This window comes from Oryctolagus cuniculus, chromosome 2 (genome assembly GCF_964237555.1).
Source record: "Oryctolagus cuniculus chromosome 2, mOryCun1.1, whole genome shotgun sequence".
NCBI classification, from domain to species: domain Eukaryota; kingdom Metazoa; phylum Chordata; class Mammalia; order Lagomorpha; family Leporidae; genus Oryctolagus; species Oryctolagus cuniculus.
In genome coordinates this window covers 108,011,549-108,019,972 of record NC_091433.1, presented here as the reverse complement: position 1 = coordinate 108,019,972, position 8,424 = coordinate 108,011,549, and positions in this window count along the sequence as shown.

Below are 8,424 nucleotides of genomic sequence, written 5' to 3'. Positions count from 1 at the left end.
TATTGCACACCGTTTATTTTTTTAAAGATTTATTTCTTTTATTTGAAAGGCAGAGTTACAGAGAGGCAGAGACAGAGAGAGGCAGAGACAGAGAGGTCTTCCATCCTCTGGTTCCCTCCCCAGATGGCTGTAATAGCTGGAGCTGGGCCCATCTGAAGCCAGGAGCTTCTTCCAGGTCTCCCACGTGAGTGCAGGGTCCCAAGGACCTGGGCCATCTTCTACTGCTTTCCCAGGCCATAGCAGAGAGCTGGATCGGAAGTGGAGCAGCCAGAACTCAAACCGGCGCCCACATGGGATGCCGGCACCGCAGGCAGCGGCTTTTTATGCCACAGCGCCAGCCCCTGAAGGATTTCAATCTGCTGCTACATTTCTTTGGTTAAATGTTTCTTCTACTTAATGTTCACCTCAGATTATTGAGATGCCAGCTGACCTTATTATAAAAGGCCGCATTCAATTATATTTTGGAAATAAGCAAGATAGAAGCACACACATAAATAAATTCAATCAGTAAAAAACACAACAGGATTTTTTTTTAAAAACTTACTTAGAGGCTGGCACTGTGGCATAGTGGTAAAGCTGCCATCTGCAGTGCCGGCATCCCATGTGGGTGCTGGTTCGAGTCCTGGCTGTTCCACTTCCAATCCAGCTCTCTGCTATGGCCTGGGAGTGCAGTGGAGGATGGCCCAAGTGCTTGGACCTGCACCCACATGGGAGACCAGGAGGAAGCACCTGGCTCCTGGCTTCGGATCTGCATAGCTCTGGCCGTGGCGGCCATTTGGGGGGGTGAACCAACGGAAGGAAGACCTTTCTCTCTGTCTCTCTCTCTCACTGTCTGTAACTCTACCTGTCAAATAAATAAATAAAAAATCTTTAAAACAAAAACTTACTTATTTGAAAGAGTTACAGAGAAAAGTAGAGACAGAGAGGTCTTCTATCCACTGGTTCACTCCCCAGATGGCCACAATGGCAGGAGCTGAGCCAGGAGCTTCTTCCAGGTCTCCCATGTGGGTGCAGGGGCCCAAGCATTTGGGCCATCCTCCGTTGCTTTCCCAGGCCATCAGCAGGTAGCCGGATCGGAAGTGGAGCAGCCAGGACTCCAGCTGGCGCCCATATGGATGCTGGAGCTGCAAGCTGGGGCTTTAACCCGCTGCACCACAGCGTCGGCCCCCACATCAGGGTGTTTTGTGACCCAAAATGCAGTTAGCATTTATCACTTCTTGTCAAATTGACAAATCCCTTGGTTTGTGTTGAACGATATAGTCTTAGTGCTGGTTTGAGTCGTAAAATTAGGAATCAGCACAGAGTTCTTTCAGGTTATATTGACTTTAATTTTTGCTCTGCTTTACTGAATTACAGTGGCTGTGGCCCATTTTACCAGTAGCTATCAGAAGTGTCTGTCTTAGTGCTATTTCGTTGGATACATCAGAACTGGCTGATGCCAACGTGCAGCGATGGCTCACCACGAAGGGTGTTTCCTGAAATCTTACTTGCAGAGTTGGCACCAGCTGGGTTGGGTCTGTCACACGTGCACCAATTCCGTCAGCTTTTTATAGGAGAGCCGGCTCCCTTCCTAAGTCTTGTGATGCTGGGGAAGAACAAAGCAGGGAAGTTGGATGCTGCACGTTTTGAGAGCCGTGATATGAACACTTAAGTCCCCGGTGTTCACAGTGGTGGGGACCTGCAGGCTTGTTCCACTGGGGGGCCTTGCAGAATCTAATTCTGGATACTCCCAGTGCCACTTTGATCCGAGAGAAAGCTAGGCCTCCTCACCTTGCTTCCACACCAGAATGAGGCCCTTCACTGGACCACACAAAGGCCCCAGTGCCCATGGCCTTGGCTAATGAGTTCTCACCAGCTGCCAGCACCCGGGACCCAGGCAGCTGTTTTACTTACGAAGTGAACTTGATTTAAGGGAAGAAGCATCTCCTAAAATTAGGATTGTGATTTGGAATATGTCTGACTCGCAAGTTCCTACAGTTTCTGGAGACTTCCTTTTTTTCTTTTTTTTTTTTTCCTAAGATTTATTTGGAAGAGGGACAGAGATCTTCAATCTGCTGCTTCACTCCGCAAATGATCGCAACAGCCAGGGCTGGGTCAGGTGGAAACCAGGAGCCAGGGGCTCCTTCTGGGTCTCCCATGTGGGCACAGGGGTCCAAGCACCTGGGCTGTCCTCCACTGCTTTCCCAGGTGCATTAGCAGGGAGCTGGATTGGAAGTGGAGTAGCTGGGACTTGAACAAGCACCCATATGGGATGCGGGTGTTGAAGGTGGCGGCATAACCCACTACACCGCACAGCTGGCCCCAAGACTTCTCTGTGTGTTCTGTTTGCTTCACAGCTTAGTGATCTGACAGGTGATGAGATGTGGCACTGAGCACTGCGTTTTTCTTCCACAGACAAGCAGAAGCTCGTAGATGGGGAAGCAGACAAGAACACCTATGTCCCGGCTTCTAGTTCTCTGGGGTGAAGGTTACAGGAAGTGCTAAGTAGCCCTTCTTTAAGTGATTGGTGAGAAGTGGTTCAGTGGTTTCGGAAAATCGAGAGGAAATACTGGGAGAATTGAAATGGTTAAGACTGTATAATTAAATGCAATGGATTCCAGCCGGCGCCGTGGCTCAATAGGCTAATCCTCCACCTTGCGGCGCCGGCACACCGGGTTCTAGACCCGGTCGGGGCGCCGGATTCTGTCCCGGTTGCCCCTCTTCCAGGCCAGCTCTCTGCTATGGCCAGGGAGTGCAGTGGAGGATGGCCCAGGTGCTTGGGCCCTGCACCCCATGGGAGACCAGGAAAAGCACCTGGATCCTGGCTCCTGCCATCGGATCAGCGCGGTGCGCCGGCTGCAGCGGCGGCCATTGGAGGGTGAACCAACGGCAAAGGAAGACCTTTCTCTCTCTGTCTCTCTCTCTCACTGTCCACTCTGCCTGTCAAAAAAAAAAAAAAAAAAAAAAAAAAAGGCAATGGATTCCGATCTCCTTGTGGAAGAGAAGGTGTGTGTTGATAGGTTGTGAATCTGCTCATTGTAGAAGCTGTGTGCATTGTGGACGCACAGAGGTGATACCCACACCTGCCTCGTCGCCAGCCCCACTTCACATTCTCAGGCCCAGCGTGCAGGTCAGCAGTCACCGCCTTGTTGTGCAGAAGGGCTTCAGGGAAGCTGTCCTGAGGGCCAGCATTGTGGGGTAGCAGGTGAAGCCAATGCCGGTGATGCCAACATCGCCTGTGAGCACCGGTTTGAGTCTTGGCTGCTCCACTTCTGAGCCAGCTCCCTGCTAATGTGCCTGGGAGAGCAGTGGATAATGGGCCAGGTGTAAGTAAACCTTACTTAACCTTAAATGGGCCCAGAGGATGGAAGATCTCTCTGTCTCTCTATGTAACTCTTCAAATACGTTTATAAATCTTTAAAAAGTGAACATTATTTTTAAAAAAGAAAACTTGTGCTAGGTATGAAAGGCTCTTTATGAGAGATATAAAAGTCTATTTTAGTGTTTAGATTTTGTCATTTATTACCTCTGGCTTTAAATTCCACTTTGTTAGCTCACGACCTCTGATTTTGCCAAAGCATTTCTCAACGTGCTGTGACCTTGTTGTCTGCTTTTAAAACGTGTTCCCTCGAAAGCGATTTTGTGCTGCTTACAGAAGCCGCTCACTCAGAACCACATACTTTGGGCAGGTGGCTCTCCACACACCTGATAAACATTCTCACTTCTGCAGCAGGTGGGCCAGTCTCTCCCACGCTGCGGGCTGCCCCTCACTTAGGCCCCTCCCTCCTCAAGTGATCTTGTTGAAAACCTGAGTGTCTGGGGCTGGCACTGTGGCTTAGCAGGTGAAGCTGCCACCTGCAGTGCTTGCATCCCATACTGGCACTGGTTCAAGACCCGGCTGCTCCACTTCTGTTCCCGCTCCCTGCTATGGCCTGGGAAAGCAATGGAGGATGGCCCAAGTCCCTGGGCCCCTGTACCCGCCTGGGAGACCCGGAAGAAGCTCCTGATCCTGCCTTTGGATAGGCACAGCTCTGGCTGTTGCAGCCATCTGGGGTGTGAACCAGAAGATCCAGCTCTCTTGCTCGCTCACTCTCTCCCTCTCCTCTAACGCTGCCTTCCAAATAAATAAATATAAAAAAAAAAAAAAAGGAAAGCTGAGTGGCCACCACTCAGGCAGGGAAGCACTCAGGGTTCTTGGGGGGAATGGGACTATTCTTGGGGGATGGGACCATTCTTAGGGGGTGGGACTATTCTCGGGAGGTGGGGCTATTCTCAGAGGGTGGGACCATTCTTAGGGGGTGGGGCTATTTTCGGGGGTGGGACTATTCCAAACCAGTAATAATGGGGATAGGATAACAGGCATCTGTCAGAACCCATGGGATTCCACAACACAGAAAATCTTACTATCTGAAAAAAATCACGGGGAGGGTCAAGGGATTCCTGGGTGGAACACAGTATGTGGCAGAACAGTTTAAGTGTATCACAGAGGTGTGAATCAGCTCCGCAGACGGGGCTGGGGGAAAAGGTGCTGACGTAAGTAGCCGTGGAGTGAGTGGAGTTTGAGCTGAAGGGCAGAAGGAGCTGATGAAGTTATTTCACCAGGCATAGCTATGGTTTCCGGTCGCAGTGCTACTGTCCGTGTGTACTAGAACTGAACAAATGGGCAGCTGGTGGGGGGAGCCAGGTTTCTCACTGGTAGAGCGAGGGGTTACAGATAAGCAAGGGGAGGAGGCAAGAATGATCTTTGTTTTTAAAGATTTATTTATTTATTTGAAAGAATTACACAGAAGGAAAGGCAGAGAGAGAGAGGTCTCCCATCCACTGGTTCACTCCCCAGTTGGCCGCAATGGCAGGAGCTATGCCAATCCAAAGCCAGGAGCCAGGAGCTTCCTCTGCACATGGGTGCAGGGGCCCAAGGACTTGGGCCATCCTCCACTGCTATCCCAGGCCACAGCAGAGAGCTGGATTGGAAGTGCAGCAGCTGGGACTCAAACCGGCACCCATATGGGATGGCAGCACTGCAGGCGGCCCCAAGAATGATCTTTGAGGTTATGGTTTAGAGTGGGAGCCATCGGTGGTTTTGAGTTTGTGTTCAGCAGCACAGGAACAGACAGATGTGTGCAGATGTATTTGGACAGTGTATAAACATTCCTTGCTCTTGGCTGAGGAGACTTAAAAGCAATGACATCTCAGTAGCAAAAAACACACCTGCCACTCAGACCCTGGTCTCTCCCCTTCTTCAAAAAAGGAACCGGGGATCCTGGAAGATTTGGCTGATTCTAGACCAGGCGAGGAAATAAGCAAGATGAGCTTGGAGTGTCTTATAGTACAAGAGAGTGAAAACGTGCTACCGAATACATGAAACAGAAAAAGGCAACCCAAAGCCATAATGATGGGAGTTTGTCGAAGGGACACAGGAGCCAACTGACCTCCCAGTGGCTAAATCTGGAACAGTTTAAGCAATAAAAACAAATACTGGATTATAATTCAAAGTATACATATCCATGAGTCTGTACTGATAAATGATTGGATTAACAAGTGGGGGAGAAGAGAGCGTTTCCCATTCAGAATTCCAAATACTCCATGCAGCTAACTCTCCACGTAGGATGTCCTGTCACATACACTCTGGTGTGTAGATTTTAGGAAAAATTAAAACAACTGGTTAGGGTACTCCTGAAATGTGCCTTTAAAAAAATATTTATTTATTTGAAAGGCAGAGTTACATGGAGAAGGAGAGGCAGAGAGAGAGAGAGAGAGAGGTCTTCCATCCGCTGGTTCACTCCCCAAATGACCGCAGTGTCCAGAGCCCGCCAATGCAAAGCTGGGAACCAGGTCTTCTTCCAGGTCTCCCATGCAGGTGCAGGGGCCCAAGCACCTGGGCCATCTTCTACTGCTTTCCCAGGCCACAGCAGAGAGCTGGGTCGGAAGCTGCAATCATCCTAAATGGGATGCCAGAACTGCAGGCAGCGGGTTTACCCACTGTGCCACAGCGCCGGCCCCAAAACTCTAATTTCATACTCAGTGTAATTTGCATTCGTTTCATGTAATTACAATTAGCCTTCGAGGCCTGTGCCGGTGCGGGGCCTGCTAGCTTTGATGCCGATGCTTTCTTGATCCTGCCAGCAGGTGGCACTCCCTGACAGCTCTGTCACCACTGCCACTGGCCAGCTGCAACCCTTAGATGCAACCTGACCTCAAGGGATATTAAAATGGGGAGAGAGAATGCACAGTCATTGAAGGTATGTGAGTTTACTATACCTTGACGTTTTTAGCTTTTCATTTTGAAAGTAGATCATTCAATGTATCAGTTTGTTGACTTTTAAGGTGTTGAAACTGCCAACTTCCTAATAAAAAAAATAAGAAAAATGTTATTATTTCTTGAATGTCCATTATGGTGAATACAGTTTTTTTCAAGAAAAATTTTTAAGCAGTGCTTTTTCCTTTTTTTGGTAACTTTCTCTGAGATATAATAACAATTCTTTCATTTTTATTTATTTATTTATTTATTTATTTATTTTTTTGACAGGCAGAGTGGACAGTGAGAGAGAGAGACAGAGAGAAAGGTCTTCCTTTGCCGTTGGTTCACCCTCCAATGGCCACCGCGGCCAGCGCGCTGCGGCCGGCGCACCGCGCTGATCCGATGGCAGGAGCCAGGATCCAGGTGCTTTTCCTGGTCTCCCATGGGGTGCAGGGCCCAAGCACCTGGGCCATCCTCCACTGCACTCCCTGGCCACAGCAGAGAGCTGGCCTGGAAGAGGGCAACCGGGACAGAATTCGGCGCCCCGACCGGGACTAGAACCCGGTGTGCCGGCACCGCAAGGCGGAGGATTAGCCTAGTGAGCCGCGGCGCTGGCCAACAATTCTTTCAATCTTCAAAAAATAGACATAATAGATTAAAAACAAAAAGTTGCGGTTAGCAAAAAGTCGAGTGATTACAAACCAGTGCTTTGCCTCTTAGTAAATGTTGCAGAAAAGCATAAAAATGTGCAAGCTTTTGATCTCCCTGGAATTTGAGATACCCAGATGAAAGAGTGTAGCACCACAAATGTACACATGGCAGGTGTGCGTGTGTGTGTGCATGTGCGCACGCACACACACACACACGCTGTTTAACTGCAGGAAGTAGGTGAAAGGCAGGTCTGCTGGCCGGTGCTTACTGCCCTCTCACTGGCCCCAAGGGCTTCCTCATTCCCACTTGGTGTCCCAGCCCTGGGGGGTGGGGGGGGCACAGGGTGAGGTCCAGGAGAGTACCTGGCAGTGCTGTTTCTTAGGATAAGTGAAAACTGCTGTTCCTGAACCTCGCTGTGGTGCGCCAGGCCCCTGCAGCAGGTTCACACGAGCCAGGTCTGATTCTGAGTCCCGCAGGGAGACGCGGCTGTACTGCGCGTTTATCAGACACCACGCGGTCCACAGCTGCACGGAGTCCCCGGGTTCAACACCAGCTTGTGCTGCCTTCCTTTCGAGGGTGTCATCGTTCTGAGGCTGCTTTCTGGTGGGTTCTGGGATAAAAGCAGGTCCAGCTCGAGAATTCGCTTGAGACAGCAAGCGAGGCAGTGGGGTCTTATTAAACTGTGCAGATTGCACAGTGCCCAGCAGACACAGCACATCACAGGAATAAGTAATAAAATGCATTGTTTTTCTTTTCAGTTTATTTTGTCAAGCAGCCGAAAGTTTTTAGGACGTGAAAGCGTATGAAGTCGGTTGGCCCTAACTATTTAATAAAAGAAACTATCAGATATTGCTTTTGGGCTTGGGGCACATAGTGGAAAAACTATTGAGCTGTGACCCAAGGGGAGTTTAGGAATATCTGAATTAATGACTCGGTGTTCTGACTTGTCATTAATTCTGCCTCTGTGTTGGCTGGTATGTATCCACCGCTGGAACTTGATTATTTCTAAGTTAACAAAGGATATTGTTGCTTCTGTCGGGCTGGACCCTAAGACTTGGGGGGACTCTGAGTGACTCCTGAAGGGCAGCCCTTCCTGGAGCAGATGGCTTCCTCTTCATCAGCAGGGTGTGGGAGCTTCTCTTGATGTCATTAGTATGTGTTTATTGTCCCCGTGCCCCACTGGTCTCGTCTGTAGAAGATATAACCACTGGGGTTATTGGGAGGATTAAATGAGCTAAGATTTTGAAGTACGTAGAAGAGTTTGTGATGTTTCTTTGTTGGCACTCTCATCATCATCATCGCCATTGTCATCATCTATTTTTGAAAACCCTGAGGTTTTGGCATCATGAAACACCAGCTGATCTGAGATTGTTTGCTCTAGTACTCACAATTATAAACTGCACCTCACACGACCCAGCCGCTCTTCAAGTCAGTTTGCCAGCATAATTTGGGAGAATCTTAAATTATATCTTTTTTTCAAAGATTTATGTATTTATTTGAAAGGCAGAGTTACAGAGAGCAGGAGAGACAGAGAGAGATCGTCCTGGCTGGGACTG